This window comes from Dipodomys spectabilis, unplaced genomic scaffold, assembly GCF_019054845.1.
Source record: "Dipodomys spectabilis isolate Male_0828 unplaced genomic scaffold, ASM1905484v1 ptg000190l, whole genome shotgun sequence".
NCBI classification, from domain to species: Eukaryota; Metazoa; Chordata; class Mammalia; order Rodentia; family Heteromyidae; genus Dipodomys; species Dipodomys spectabilis.
Window position 1 is genome coordinate 1,156,485 of NW_024870867.1, and position 15,860 is coordinate 1,172,344.

Here is a 15,860-nt window from a genome sequence, read left to right on the forward strand (position 1 = left end):
TTGTGGGTTTAGGAAGAGCTATGTTCAATGGATTCTCTTTAAGCTTATATGAACAGTGTCCACACATTATCAGATCACTAGCTCTCAGGCGCTCTTGTTTAGATCTGATGTGATTATTGAATCACATTTGGTGTTTTTTTTTTCTGGATAGGTGAATAGATTCCCATTTACTTCAGAATAACTAAGTTTTCATCAAGTGTTCTAGCAAGAAGACCTTATTTTAAATTTTCTTTTTTCTTCCTCTTGACAATAAAATACTACATGTTGCATTATTAGTTATGGATTATAACTAATCAATGGATTTCAAACATCTCTCCTTTTATGTGACTGAAACTTTTGGGTCTCCACTCTACCCTAAATCTTGGTAACTAATTTTCTACTCTTTGCTTCTAAGAATTCATCTTTTTAGATTTCACATATAAATGCTATCATATGGTTTTGGTATTTCTTATCATTTAGTATAATATTCTTCATGTTGATTCCATATCTTGGTTAATGTGAGGAGTGGTGAACTATACATGGATGTAGATGTGTCTCCAGCATAGTGATCTCTCTTCCTTTGATAAACACTAAAGGTGGGATAGCTGGCTCACATAGTAGTTCTATTTTCAATTCTTGAAGAACCACCATATCATTTTCTAGCATGGCTATATTATACATTGTTAGTAAGAGTATACAAGCACTTTACTTTCTGTACATCTTTATCAGCAATTATCTTTCACCTTTTATTTATTTATTTTTATTGTAAAGGTGATACACAGAGGTGTTGCAGTTACACACATCAGGTAATGAGTTCTATCTCTCTTTTTCTCTCTTTCTCTCTTTCTCCCTTTCTCCCTTTCTCCCTTTCTCTCTTTCTCTCTTTCTTTCTTTCTTTCTTGCCAGTCCTGGGCTTGAACTCAGGGCATGGGCATGTCCTTGAGTTTATGTTGCTTACTGCTAGTGTTCTACCACTTGAGTCATAGTGACACTTCTGGCCTTTTCTGTTTATGTGGTACTGAGGAATTGAACCCAGGGCTATATATATATGCTAGGCAAACACTCTACCACTAAGCCACATTCACAGCATGTGAGAATTTTTTTTGAACAGTATCTCACTTCATCTCTTGTTTTTGCCCCGGTTTCTCCCTCTCTGTTGCCCTCCCCCGTAAGTTGTGCAGTTCTTTTCCAGTGTAGTGTCTGCTGAACGTCACTGCTGCATCTGTTCACCCTTCGTATCATCGTTTCTGTGCTCCTCTTTACCCTCCCCAAACAGATAAACCTACATATAAGATAAAAGGTACATAAATTAACAAACAGCAACAAAGGAGGAAAAAACCCCACAACACAACAAACAAAGCAAAATAACTCAGACAATTGTTATCTTTGTCTTTTTTGATGTTTTTTTGTTAAACAGGTGAGAGATGATACCATGTTATCATTGCACTTCCCTGATGATTAGTGTTGTTTAGCTTTTTCCATGTATCTATTAGTTATCTGTATGAGGCCTTCTTTGGATGTAAGTTTTCTCAGGTCCTTTACTCACGTTTTTTTTGTGTATGTGTGCTAGTACTGGGGCTTGAACTCAGAACCTCAAACTTTTTCTTGGTTTCTTCACTCAGGACTGGTACTCTATCACTTAAGCCATACTTCCATTTCCTGCTTTTTGCTAGTTACTTGCAGATAAGAGTCTCACAGACTTTTCTGTCTGGGCTAGCTTCATACTTTGATCCTTAGATCTTAGCCTTCTGAGTAGCTAGGTTTTTCTGATTGAGTTGTTCCAGTTCCTTATATATTTTGGAGAGATGTATCCTACATAGGATACATTTAAAATACTTTAAAAACTATTGAAACCTGGCAGTAAAGGGAATAGAGAGTATTAAGTTCACTAGTATGTCAAACAATATAATAGTTTAAAGAATGTTTGTTTAGTTATTCATTTATTTTTGTGCTGGTCTTGGGGCTTAACTCTGGGCCTGATTGCTGTCTCTGAGATTTTATGCTCAAGGCTAGTGCTCTACCACTTGAACCATAACTGTACTTCCAGCTTTTTCTTTTTTCTTTTTTTCAGTAGTTCAGTGAAGATAAGAGTCTTAAAGACTTTCTTGCCTAGGCTGGCTTTGGACTGAGATCCTCTGATCTCAGCCTCCTGAGTAGTTATGATTCCAGGTAAGAGCCATTGAAACTGGGCTCAAGAATGTTATCTTTAAGATAATTTATCCAGGCTTGCAATTACACAGCTATTTACATAGAAAATAAAGCACTAGTCTGAAAATCAGGATCTCACTTTGTCTATCAATGAATGGAGAATAATCATATTGACCTCTGAAAAGAGAGGCTGAGAAATAATTCATGTAATTTAGAGGGATTTAGGAATAAATTAAAATGGACAAAAACTACATTGTTAAGTGTTGGTCAGAGTCTAATTTTCCCCTAACTTGTTTTGAGTAGGTGATTGGTAGATTGCATACTTCTGAGGAACAATCAAATTCTTGTCACGTTTTAATCCCTGAAACTTGTGGCAAAATGATCAACATCTGTGTATTTGATGAAAGGGAAGTGGCCCTAGGAGGAAGGAGAAATGGAATTACAACACAACATACACTTGAAATGAGACTGGTAAAACTACAATTGTAGAGGTGAACTGCTACAGACAAGGAGACAGAACGTGTGTGCAGGTGAATCAGCACTGCAGAGGTAGAGGTCAGACCTAGGCAGGCTGAGAAGCCGGGAAACACACACAGTCTTGGTGAGCCACCAACTCTGCTATACAAGCAACTGTCCATCTTTCTCTTGTGTTTATGCCAGCCTGTCACTCTCCCCTGATTCTCTCAAACCATGCAGATTTTACAAGACTACAAGGAATATTTCCTTTTTATAACTTTGAATCTTTAAATCATATTGGGTTGATATTTGACATACTTGTTGACAGCCTAAATGGATTTTTTAATAGTGTAGCTTAGATAAATCTTTCTTGTATTGTAGGGGAGCCAAAAACGTTTTTACGGCTATCTCTAGCTTAACAAGAAGCCAGTTCTCTCTCTTTTGTTACCCTGCCCCTGCAATGTAAGCATTTAATTTTTTATAAGGAGTGGTTCCTTTTGCTAATTAAAAACATTTTGTTGATCTACCAACATATTAATAAAAATATGTATGTCAGACATTTAAACATGTTGTTGTTGTTATGGTGGTGGTGGTTACCACCTGAGGCTTGAACTCAGGGCCTGGGCACTGGTGCCAAGTTTTGTTTATTCTTTTGTTCAAGGCTATGCTCTACCACTTGAGCCACAATTCCGTAGTGGTTAATTGGAGGTAGGAGTCCCATGGACTTTCTTGCTCAGTATGGCTTTCAACTCTGATTTTCAGATCTCAGCCTCTGAGTAGCTAGGATAAAAGGCTTGAGCCACTAGCATCCTGCCTTAAATCTTTTTTAAACCCTTCTGTAATGGAATCATGAAAAAAACATAAACAGTTGTAAGTAGTCTTTTACTGTTTTGTATAGAGCAAAGGGTGTATACAGAGTTTTGCAAGGACCATATATACTTTTAATAGATTCTAGTTTTTTTAGGATAATACATATCTAAGTGTCCATAGCATAATAGTTACATTTAGCAGCAGTATACGAAGAAAACATCACCTTGGTTATAGAGGTCTGGAATTTTTTGTTGGTGGTGTTTGTTTATTTGCTTTGTAATTCCAGTCAACTTTAATCAGTGACCACCCAAATCTCTGTTCCTTATTGGTAGTAATTCTAATCTGCTATTCTAAGTCAGAGTTACAATGTATCAAGTTGCCCTTCTGAAAGTGAAGTTACCTTTCTGGTTACTAGAGCTAGAAACTCCTTGTAATAGTCAGATACTAAATTAAAGAGCCCAAGGTGAATTGTTCCTCCTCCTCCTCCTCCTCCTCCCCCTTCTCCTCCTCTTCTTCTTCTTCTTCTTCTTTTCTTCGTCTTCTTTCGCTGTATGTGTCTAGAAGACTATGCCTATAGTAAATTCTCAGACATACAAATATCTAACACAATCAGGTACATTGAGGGCTGGGAAGGTAGCTCAGTGGTAGAGCATTTGCCTTGCATGCATGAGGCCCTGAGTTCGATTCCTCAGCACCACATAAGCAAAAAGAAAAATGCTGGAAGTGGTGCTGTGGCTCAAGTGGCAGAGTGCTAGCCTTGAGCTGAAGAGCTGAGGGACAGCGCCCAGGCCTAGAGTTCAGGCCCCATGACTGGACACCTCCCCCCCCCAAAAAAATCAGGGACATTGAAATAGTTATGCTTGCTTCCCTTTTATGCAATACGTTCTGGCATCTCATTTGGTACTATTATTTTCATACTGCCAAGGATATGCCAGAATTACTTTTTTTTTTTTTTTAAATATTATTTTATTTTATTTGAGAACATACTGTACAGAGGGGTTACAATTACATGGGCAGGATAATGCATACATTTCTTACCAAGCATTGCAGCCTCCTCCTTTGTTTACCCTTCACCTCCCTTCCCAGCCTCCCCCCACCCTCCCACCCAATCATACCCCCCCACCCCCCCCCCACCGACATTGTAAAGCTGGTTTTGACATGACATTTTGTACTTCTCATTGTTGCAACAGGTCCACCTGAATCCTTAAACGACTTGTTTGTCCCCATCTCCTCCACATGTTATACTGACATCAAATATAGTGAAAGCGGGGGTTACACTGTGGGGGAGGGACATACAAAGCAACAAAGAGATAATCTTATAAATGCGTTAGAAATACATGCATGAAAGAAACAAAAACATTAAAATACATATTTGAGGTTTCGTTTTCCTAACATCACATTATCTGACTTTTTCCGCTTGACTCATACCTATACTAGATATTGCAAATAAGGGAAACCATGGGACCTATGTTTCTTTGGGCCTGGCTTACTTCACTTAATATAATTTTTTCCAAGCCTTTCCATTTCCTAACAAATGGGGAAATGTCATTCTTTCTGATGGAAGCATAGAATTCCATTGTGTATATATACCACATCTTCTTGATCCATTCATCTACTGAGGGGCATCTGGGTTGGTTCCATGTCTTAGCTATGGTAAATAATGCTGCAATAAACATAGTTGTGCTGGTAGCTTTAGTGTGGCCTTGTTTGTGATCATTTGGGTAAATGCCCAAAAGTGGGATTGCTGCCAGAATTACTTTTGCCATTGAACCACTTTGTCAGTAAAACAGAAACCAAATACTGGTTATCTTACAGTGGTTTGGAATAAAAGTGAACATGTTAACATTCTTATATTAACATCTTAATCTTTTACCAATACCTTATTAATTTTCTAACATCAAATCCTAATTATATAATGTATATTTTATCATGTCATCCTGGCAGCTCTTTTGGCTTAATTGGAGCCTTAGATCATTAGGATATTAAAAATGATCAGGTATTTTCTAACTATGTCAATTGCATTTTTTCAGAAGATTGAGCTGAGTCTATTATAAGATTCTTAATTCTGAACTTCATTCAACTCAATAAGTAAAGCTAGTTTAATACTATTAAATGATGATCATTGATTAAGTGATGTGCTTCCAGTAAAGTTAGCTTAACAAACTGACTTTAAAGTACATTCTCTCTGCTCAAAGACAATGCAGCTTCATTAATTTTTAGAGACCCTAATAGATTCAAGTACTTGTAGTTTGGCTTTGTAACAGTTAAAAGTTTAAAGCACTTTGAAATAATGAGAGATTATATCTGGGGATGGAGTTTGGCCTGCAACTTGAACTGCCCTATAAGTCTGTCTACTTCCTCCTGGTTGTTAGCTTCTCCACATACTTTTGCAGGACTATGAAAGTGAAGATCACTAGACTCTCATTTTCTTTATGTTGATGGAGCCAATGAAAGCTCCAAACTACCACAAAGTCAGGAAATGCAGAATGTGGTCACTTTCCACAAGCTATTATGAAAGAAAGTTGCTTGATATTCTTGCCTTATGTGAGGTTTCAGTTATTGATCTGAATATACATCATCAACAAACAAATAAATGAATGTGGCTCTGTTCCCCTCATTTTCTATAGAGAGCTAGCCTGGTATTAGAGTCAACCACAGCTTTCTTCTCTTTCCCCAAAAGATAAGTATAGGTGTGTTACAAAAAGCAATAACTAATGTGTAACTTTAGTTCTGTGTTGGGAAATATAAACATTAACCTAAAGAAACAGTTCAAACTGGGCACTGGTAGCTCATGCCTGTCATCCCAGCTACTTAAGAGACTGAGATATGAGGATCATAATTTGAGCCAGCTGAGGCAGAAAACTCTGTGACACTCTTATCTCCAATTAACCATCAAAAAGCCAGAAATGGAGGTGTGGTTGAAGTGATAGCGCACCATCCTTGAGAGAAAAATGCCATGTGAAAGTGTGAGGACCTGAGTTTAAGCCCCAGTACTGGCACACATGCACACACACACACACACACACACACACACATACAATTGTTTAACAAATTCATGACACTGACTTTGTGATGTTTTAAGTATGAGACAATTTTATAGATGCCACTGGCCTAAAATAGTCTATCTTTTTACTGACTGAAAGATAAGATGAAACATGGTTTGTTAATGAATGCTGCTTTTGAAGTGAAAATGTGTAGGCCATGATGAACTTCCCTTTAAATAAATTTTCCTTGTATATGAAGTAATGATCTTTAAATATTTGTTTTATTTTCCTAGATAAACTTCTATTAGTGTTCTCCTGAAATGATTTCTCTCTTTTGTGCTTTTGAATCAAGACTGTTGGGAGACATCTTGAAATACTTTAGTTTATCAGAGACCTCTTAGTGTCTATGAAATGAAAGATGGTATAGTTTGTGCCACTTTTAACATCACTCCAAATGTGTGTGTGCATGTATGTGCATATATATACATTTATATATATATATATATATATATATATATATATATATAAAAGTTAAAAACTAACTCCTATTATCCCTCCCCCAAATTAGGCAATTACAATGTATATAGAATTTGGAGAACTTAGGTTTGACTCTTCAGTTTTTTTCTGTGTTATTGTAGATAAAACATGAGCTTTCTAGTTTAACTTTATATATGCAATGAACATGTTACCTTATGAGATTCTTTTAATGATCTTTTAAAAAAAATTATCTCTAAGAAGTTTTACAAAAAAAATTTCCATTAAATGTGTAACTTTATGAATGCCATGCACCTTGCTCAGTGTATCTCTTCTATCATTCTCCCTCACCTTGTACAACCCCTCTGATTCTCTCAGGTTACCTGGCTTCATTCTCACATATGCACATTGAATATTATTTTCCCATCTTTCCTCTTTCCATTTATCTGCCTGCAATCATTCTTCGATACAAGATACTAAACACAGCTCCTTGCATGTGGGAGATAATGGTTATCAGGCAAATGCTTGTTGGCTCCCCTTGACCTACTGCTATAGACTGCACTGAGTCTCTGAAGTAATTGAGGCACACTGAGGCCCGATGGGTAAGTACCAATCCAATATGTCTGGTCTCTTGAAGAAGAGTCTGTGTCACTGATGCACACATCAGTGCTGTGAGGACATAGCAAATCGCAGCTGCCTATCTCAAGGCAAATGCAGAGACCTCAGAAAAAAGTCAAACTTGCCAGACTGTTGATTGAACTTCTAGCCTGCAAAACCACGAGAAAATAGATTTCTGTTGTTAGAAACCTTTTAGTCTATGGATATTTTGTTAGACTAGTCCTAGCAAATGAATTTATCTGTCCAGGACAGCAGTCTTCTTTCAGTTTGGAAATATATTTAGGACATTGAACAAAAAGCTTGAGCTAATGGCCATGTTAGACTATGATCACTGCAGCAACAGGCATTGGCTCAGGTCACAGAGTTAATCAGAGAACTTTTGTGGGCCGTTTTGACAGAGGGATGTAGAATTGTTTTACAGTTGTTTACTTGAGATGGTGATCCTAAAGCAAAAACCTAGTGATGCAGAGATATGCTTGGAAGGATGTGACAGTGCCCAGAAAGAAGCAAAGGAGAGAGAGGCAGCAAAGAAGAGGAGCAGAGATGCTTTGAATTCCAGCAGTTCCTTAATTTTGTACCTTTTTTTCACAATGCTTTCACTTTTATATTGGCTATTGGGCTGCTTTTAGATAAAAGAATCCTGACTATTCATTGTGCTTGTTCAAAACAGAACATAAAGGTTTATGAGGGAGAAAAAAAATCCCTGTACTAATAAATTGCTCTGATAGAGCTTACACTGTGTGACTCCATTGACACCCACCAAAAGATTCATTGAAGTCTTCATACTCAGTAGCTTAAAGTCTGACTTCATTAGAAACCAGTGCATATTTCCATTATGGCATCAAATAACTGGTTTCCAGGGTCAGACTCTATGGCTCAGACCTGTAATCCCAGCTCCATTGGAGGCACACATTGGGAGGAATGAAGATTAAGTGCAGCGTGGGCAAAAATCCATGAGATCTCATACCAGCCAATAAAACTTGGCATGGTCACACGTGCCTGTTGTCCTAGCTATGTGGAAATTGTTAGGCTCATAATGGGTCAGACTTGGCATAAACAGGAGACCCTACTTGAAAACGAAAGCAAAAACAAAAAACAAGACATGAAAGCTAATAGGGGCAGGCACACGCATGGCTCAGGTAGTGGAGTATCTGTCTCACAAGCACAGGGCTCTGAGTTTAAACTGCAGGACTGCTGAAAAAATGAGTTGTTTTCATGGAGCATTCCCTCATTTAACGGGTCTCTCTGCTCTCTCGTGTTCTCCTAATATGATTTATGTGCTGTTTATTCTAGCATGGTGTGTTACATATTGCTGTGTTTTAAAATGTGTGGCCTTAATACTCACCTGTTGATGGCTTGATCCTTTTTCCATGAAAGTATAGTATGTATGTGGGGGGGGGGGGGCGTGTTGAACTTTGAAAAGGTGGGTTCTTTGGTCACTTGTGAGAGGAATGTTCTTGAAAGAACTGGCATCCTAGCCCTTCTCTCTTCTTTTCTACTTCCGGACTATGGGGTTTTTGTATTAAATGGCTTTTGTGTTAAGTGTCTAAGATCAATCATTTTATATAAGGAAGAGAGTTTCATTTGGCCCATGCTTTTAGAAGTTTCCATCCATTCATGCTTAGGTGGCTCTGTTGCTTTTAGGCCTGTGGCAAGGCAGAATTTCATGGCAGGAGCATGTAGAAAAGGAGGCTGCTCTCCTCATGGTGAACAAAAGTGGTCTTGTTATTGACAATTGAGCTCATTATTAATTCAGGACTTTTGACCTGTTGTTCCTTTAGTCTTCATTCTATCTGTGAATGGATTGTAAGCATCTCTTCAAGTCTCAACTAAAGTATCATTCTCACAGATGAGTCCAAACATTATCTAAAATAACACCTCACATTATTTGTGTATTTGTGTGTGTGTGTGTGTGTGTGTGTGCCATCTTGGGGCTCGAATTCAGGACCTATGCACTGTCCCTCAGGTTTTTTGTTCAAGGCTAGTGTTCTACCACTTGAGCCACATCTCTACTTCTGGATTTTTGCTGGCCATTGGAGGTAAGACTCTCATGCACTTTTACTACCTGGCTTGGCTTTGAACCTCAATCCTCATATCTCAGCCTTTTAAGTAGCTAGGATTATAGCCATTATTTTATTCTTAATAGCACTGACCAAATATCGACAATTATGTTTGATATCTGCTTATTGTTTGCCTCTGCAACTAGAAATAAGATATTTTTATTTGTTGCTATATTCCCAGCATTAAGAAGAATCTCAGAGAAGGTACCCTGCAGTTACTGGTAAATGAACAATCAATTATTGTTCTCAAGCTTTACAGTGACAGAAATTTCAAATTTAATCCTTAGAGTTACCACTCACCTGTCACTCAGACATCAGAATAAAAAAACGTTTTTTTTTTAAGCTATTTTCACATGAAGGTCTTAATAACATGAATGTTGGGATTCCAAAATAGGTCATTTGAGATTTTGGGGAACAAAAATCTATGGGGATAAATCGAGAGGATCTGTGCCTTGAAATGTTGATTAAGAATTTAGAGAGATTTTTTTTCTGCTCTTATTTTATTTTACTCTTTTTCACATTGCATTTTCAACTTTCAACACACTGTAACTGAACTGAACTATAACATGACAGGTTCACAAAAGTGAGCACATTTGCTATTTCATCTGAACTCAACTAGCATAAATAGTTCTTTATCTTTTATTAAAGTGTCCTAGAAGAGTTTTCAACTTTCCATTTTCTTCATGGAGAGCAGAAACATTTCTTTCTTTGTTTCCATTTCTTCCAATTTTATTCTGTTATACTGAAAAAAATCCTGGCTAAAACTTTTAAGAAGTGCCATAGTAGATAAATTATATACACCAAAGAATGGATTAGTCTCTTATGGAATTATTTTGGTTAATCATTGTAAATTTGCTCTTTTTGGAGAAATGTAAATCATAATAGACTAGGATTTTATGTCATAAAGATGACAAATAATGATCAGAGAAGAAAAAAATATCATTTTACTTATTACTGAACTGCTTCCGTTTTCATATTTCTTGGATTTTAGAATATGTATATATCCATAATGATATATCTTGGGACTAGATCCAAGGCTGAACATGAAATTCATTTGTGCTTCATATATACCTTGCATTCACAATGTGGAAAGAATTTATACAGCGTTTTAGTGCCACTTTGTTTTGATTGCAACCTGTCACATGAAGTCAGATGTGAAAATTTCCATTTATAAAGTCATATCAGTGCTCAAAAAAAGTTTGAGATTTTGTAGCATTTTTGAATTTAGATATTGGTATTAGAGATATGGAACTTTCATGTTATTAGGAGACTAGAAAACTGACTCTAAATTCAGTCTCCATCCTGGCTAAAACAACAACAAAAATGTCTTAGTAAGTAAATTATCTATAATCTAAGAATGGAAGTAGCTTCTTATGAAGTAATTTTGGTTAATCATTGTAACTGTTTTTAATGGAAAGATGGAAATCATAATAATTTTGCTTTCGATATCCTATAGATGACAAATATTAATCAGATTAAAAAAAGAAGAGATAAATGTGTTCTTTCACTACAATTCCCCTTATGTGTTGGGGAAACATATAAAATCTTTTACATAATGCAAACTATCACTGAACTGAATTAAAAAATGTGTAAGCCAATAATAATTATAATTTAGACTTAAATGACTTTAAATGACTTTTAAAAAGCATTTCAACTTTTAAAAATATTACTTAAAAAGTAGCTTGAAGGTACATAAAATGTGTTCTCTCTCTCTCTCTCTCATTCTTTCTGTTGAGTTGGTACTGAGGCTTGAACTCAGGGCCTCATACTCTTGCTTACTTTAGCATTTTTGCTCAAGGCTGAAGGGAGCTCTACCACTTGACCCAATTCTTTATTTCATGGACTTGCTTCCGAGGCTATTTTGAACCAGGATTCTTAGCTCTCATTCTCTTGTATAGTTAGAATAGCTCGTGGGTCGATGGCACCTAGCTCTCTTTTGAATAAGGTCTTCTTCATGCTATACTTTCAGGTAAGAGCTCAATCCTTTCTTTAGGACCACAAGACTATTGTACAGGCAGACCAGGGACCTCACAAAGTATAAACTTAAGTAGACATGAAAAAATAGGATTTTGTTCTCTTGTTACTGTAAAGGTGATGTATAGACAGCTTACAGTTATATAACTCAGGTAATGAGTATCTTTCCTTTTGGACAGTGTCACCCTTTCCCTCACTTTCTCCCAATTTTTCCCTCCTGACTGCCACCCCCAATAGGTTGTATAGTTCAAAAAATAGGATCTTTTTACCTCCTTCTAGTTTTCAAAAAAAATAATGATCAGAGTTCTTCACTTGTGTTATACACAGATTACCAGCCAAAATGATAGGAGAAAAGAAAAGAAAGGGATCAGTCGTGTCTACTATAAAAGGACTTGAGCAACACACAATGACCAAGTAAAAGATAACATACAGCATAGCTAATGATGGTTTTGATCTTCAGTATCCTCCACAGGACCATGCATGCACTAAGGGGATTGAAGATCAATTAGCATACCCTTGGGGGTGTGTTCCTGAGGGGGACATTGAGGCCCATTTCCTTTATCTTTGTTTCCAAGTTACCATGAAGAAAGCAGTGCTCTCACTCACATACTCCCACATGATGCACTGTCACCACACACAAAGCCATCATGGTCTGAAACCTCCAAAACTATGTTCCAGATGAACTAAACCGCTCCTCTCCTTTAAGTTGATTTATCCCAGGGTTTGTTACAAAGATGGGAAGTTCACTCATTGTTACAATAAAGTCACTTTCAAACCATTTGAAATTTTACATGAGAATTTTATAATCAATCTTTCAATCAGAGTCCATGAATCTATTTCAAGTATTATGTCAGCTTACTTACTTATTTTTGTCCATACTAGGGAGTGAATTTAGGGCCTTGTGCTAGCTGGGGAAATGCTCTCATTTGAGTCTTGACCCCAGTCCTTTTCTTTTTAGTTTTTCAGATAGGGGTTGTGCTTTACTTAATCTGGCCCCAGTCTATGGTTCTCCTACCTCTGTCTTCCCAAAAGCTAGGATTATAATTGTATCCCAACAGACATGGTTTGTTTCCCAAGAGGCTGGGATTGCAGAGTGCCCTTGCCCCCAGCTTTGGTAGTCTGGTTTTGACTGGGATAAAGAATTTGCTCTCATTTACTATCAACGGAAATTTCACATTTCCTTTGGGTATCAGTGCTGACAGCGGCAGCAGAAACACTACCTGTAATTTTATCACCGATGGAAACTAAAGATATTTAAAAATCAGATTTCAATTTTTGTTAATAACACAATTTGCTATTTATGATCATCATTGCTTTAGTGGACAATTTACACTTAAAAAATAAAGAGGAGCAATGCAATATAATCAGTTTCTCTTAGGAGCATATATTTTGTTTTATACATTTCACATACTTTTCTGAGAACTTCTTTAACAGACTACAGCATAAAGAACTTCTGAGAGTCTGATATTTTATGTTGTATTGAATTAAATTATTGCATTCTGATAAGATTTTTTGAAAAGGCAATGTAAAGAATTGAAGAATAGTTTAGCATACTTTAGTTACACAAGGCTGGTTTTTTTTGTTTGTTTGTTTTGTTTTGTCCATCGTGGGGCCTGAACTCTGGGCCTGGGCGCTGTCCTTCAGCTCTTCAGCTCAATGCTAGCACTCTACCACTTGAGCTACAGCGCCACTTCTGGCTTTTTCTGCGCATGTGGTGCTGAGGAATCGAACCCAGGGGACACTGGGGCCTCATGCATGCAAGGCAAGCTCTCTACCACTGAGCCACCTTCCCAGCCCCACCAGGCGGGTTTCATGATATTTCCACCTTTGTATATAAAGTATCTTCATGGGGCAGGGGGGAACCGTGGGGGGAGCGGGGAGATGGGAAGGGATGGGAAGGAGAAACAAAGGAACAAAGGAGGAGGCTACAATGCTTGATAAGAGGTGTACTCATTACCTTGCCCATGTAATTGTAACCCCTCTGTATGGTATTTTCACAATAAAAAAATAAATAAAGTATCTTCATCAACTCTATGTTCTTGTTACTTTCTCTCATCTTCCTTTCTTAAAACAATTCAACAGTTTCCATTGTTCTGCAAATAACCCACCCCAGCCATGTTCACCTTCATTCACCTTCTGTTACCCTTCTCCTACTGTGCTCCTCACAGACAGAGCCGCTTCTATTTGAAGAAAAAGATTCCTTAAAATTCCTAAAACTCATATTTCATTGAGGTCAATACAGAGAAGGGATTAAAGCTGAACACAGTGGCTCACTTCTCTAATCCCAGTTACAATGGAGGTGGAAATCAGCAAAATTAAGGTTTGTGTAAAGTATATTAAGTAGATAGGTTTCATTACTTAGCTGAATACCACATGGTATTCTGGCAGGAAAAGAACTTTATTTTTCAAACTGCTGTGTCCACCCTGTTTGGTGAAGAGGCGTGGCCGAAAAGGGGCGACCCATCCCTGAGGCAGGACTTATCTAGGCCAGGGACAGGAAGAAGTGTGGCCAGGTGGGGGAAAGTTGTGGCTATATTGGATCTGGATGTGACCTCAGGGCCTGGGACCCTCCTCTGGTCAGATGGGAGGCTTGACCCAGAGGTGGCCCAGGATGTGACCTAGTGGGAGAGAGGTGACTGCTTCCAGCTTGTGCCCATTACTTAGGTAACACAGATTCTGGGCAGAAACTTAGCCAAGAGGTAGGGAGGTGTCTGCACTGAGCTAGCAAGGCCCCGTGGCAGACTTTACATTTTGGTGACAACCGAGGCAAAAAGTCTGATAAGACCTCCATGTCAAACAAAAAGCTGGGCTTGGGGGAGAGGATTACAACCTCCGTCCCCCACCCCCCCACCTGCCATCCTGGGGCTGGGCCTGGGGCATGAGGTTAGCTCGCTTCAAACTGATCCTCAGATCTAAGTCTCTCAGCCTCCTAAGCACCTAGGATTATAAGCATGAAATGCCAGTGCCAGGTAAGAATTTACTTTTTAGATAGTCTCTAACAAAAATAAAAATAATAAATAACAAATTAAAACAAAATAGGGCTGGAAATGTGGCTAATGTGGCAGAGGAGGCCATAAGTTCAAACTCCAGTAGCACAGACCCCCCTCCCCCAAAAAAAAGGCATTATTCAAAAGACAATAATTTATATCTTATAAAATGAAAAAAATAACTTTCACAATATCTGTTTCACAATAACTGTTTCATAACTGAAGAAACTAACTGCTCACAGAATTGCACTGCAATTCTGAACAAGAATCATATTACAGAGGTACTTTTTGAGCTTGCAAAGCTCAGCTTCTATAGGATAGATAAGATAGATGGGATCGTCATGTTGCTGGTGAAGGTCTTTTAAGATTTTCAACAGTAACTTATGTATTATTTGCACATTTCTGCCAGGAAATTTTTTCAGTGATTTTGTTTTTGTGGCAGGAATGAAACAACAACAACAACAAAAAACAACCCACAAAAATAACCCCAAATTTTCCTTAGAAATCTGAAAATCCTTAAAATCCAACTGTAGGTTTGAGGCACTTGTAAATATACTTATTTGTACTTTTACAAAATATAACTAAAAATTTTTCAGTTTTTTTCTTGCTTCCTGAGGAAACATTGATGTACTGTTTTGGTTGTTGCTATTTTTATTTAATGGAAGTAAAAGTAAAGCATTTGACAAAGCTTTACAGAACATTGATGTTCAGCAGATACTCTGTAGCTCAAAGGAAAACATTGACAGATAAGACTTTGTATAGCAGAAATGAGTGCTTATGCCTGTAATCCTAACTAATCAGGAGGCTGAGATCTGAGAATCATGATTCAGAGACAGTTCAGGAAGTCAGGAAGTCAGATGTATGAAGTATGGTTTCAGTGTTAGAGCAGTAACCTTGAGTGAAAAAGCCAAGAGAAAGGGAAAGGCTCTGAGTTCAAACCATGTTTCCGTGCGTGCACGCGCGTGCGCACACACACACACACACGCACACATACATACATACACAAATAGTAACAAAGATGATGGACAGTTAAGAAATTGTTAAAAAAATTAAAAAATAATAAATATAAATAATAAAATAATAATAATAATAATAAAATAAATAAATAAAAATAATAATAATAAAAAATAAATAATAAAAAATTAATAAACATGCTAGATTCCCATTGTTTACTTTAGAAAAGCTATATTCAACTCCTTTTAAGTCATTTAGTGTTGTTTGTGATTTGCACATGAATGTGATTCAAAATCTTCTACTGTCTCTTTCCCTTTCTTGTATTTATGGCATAGCTAGAGGCATGAGAAGGAAAATAGGGCTATGATGAACTATTTAAAAAACTTTCTTTACTTTTGCCTGAAATTTTTATGGCA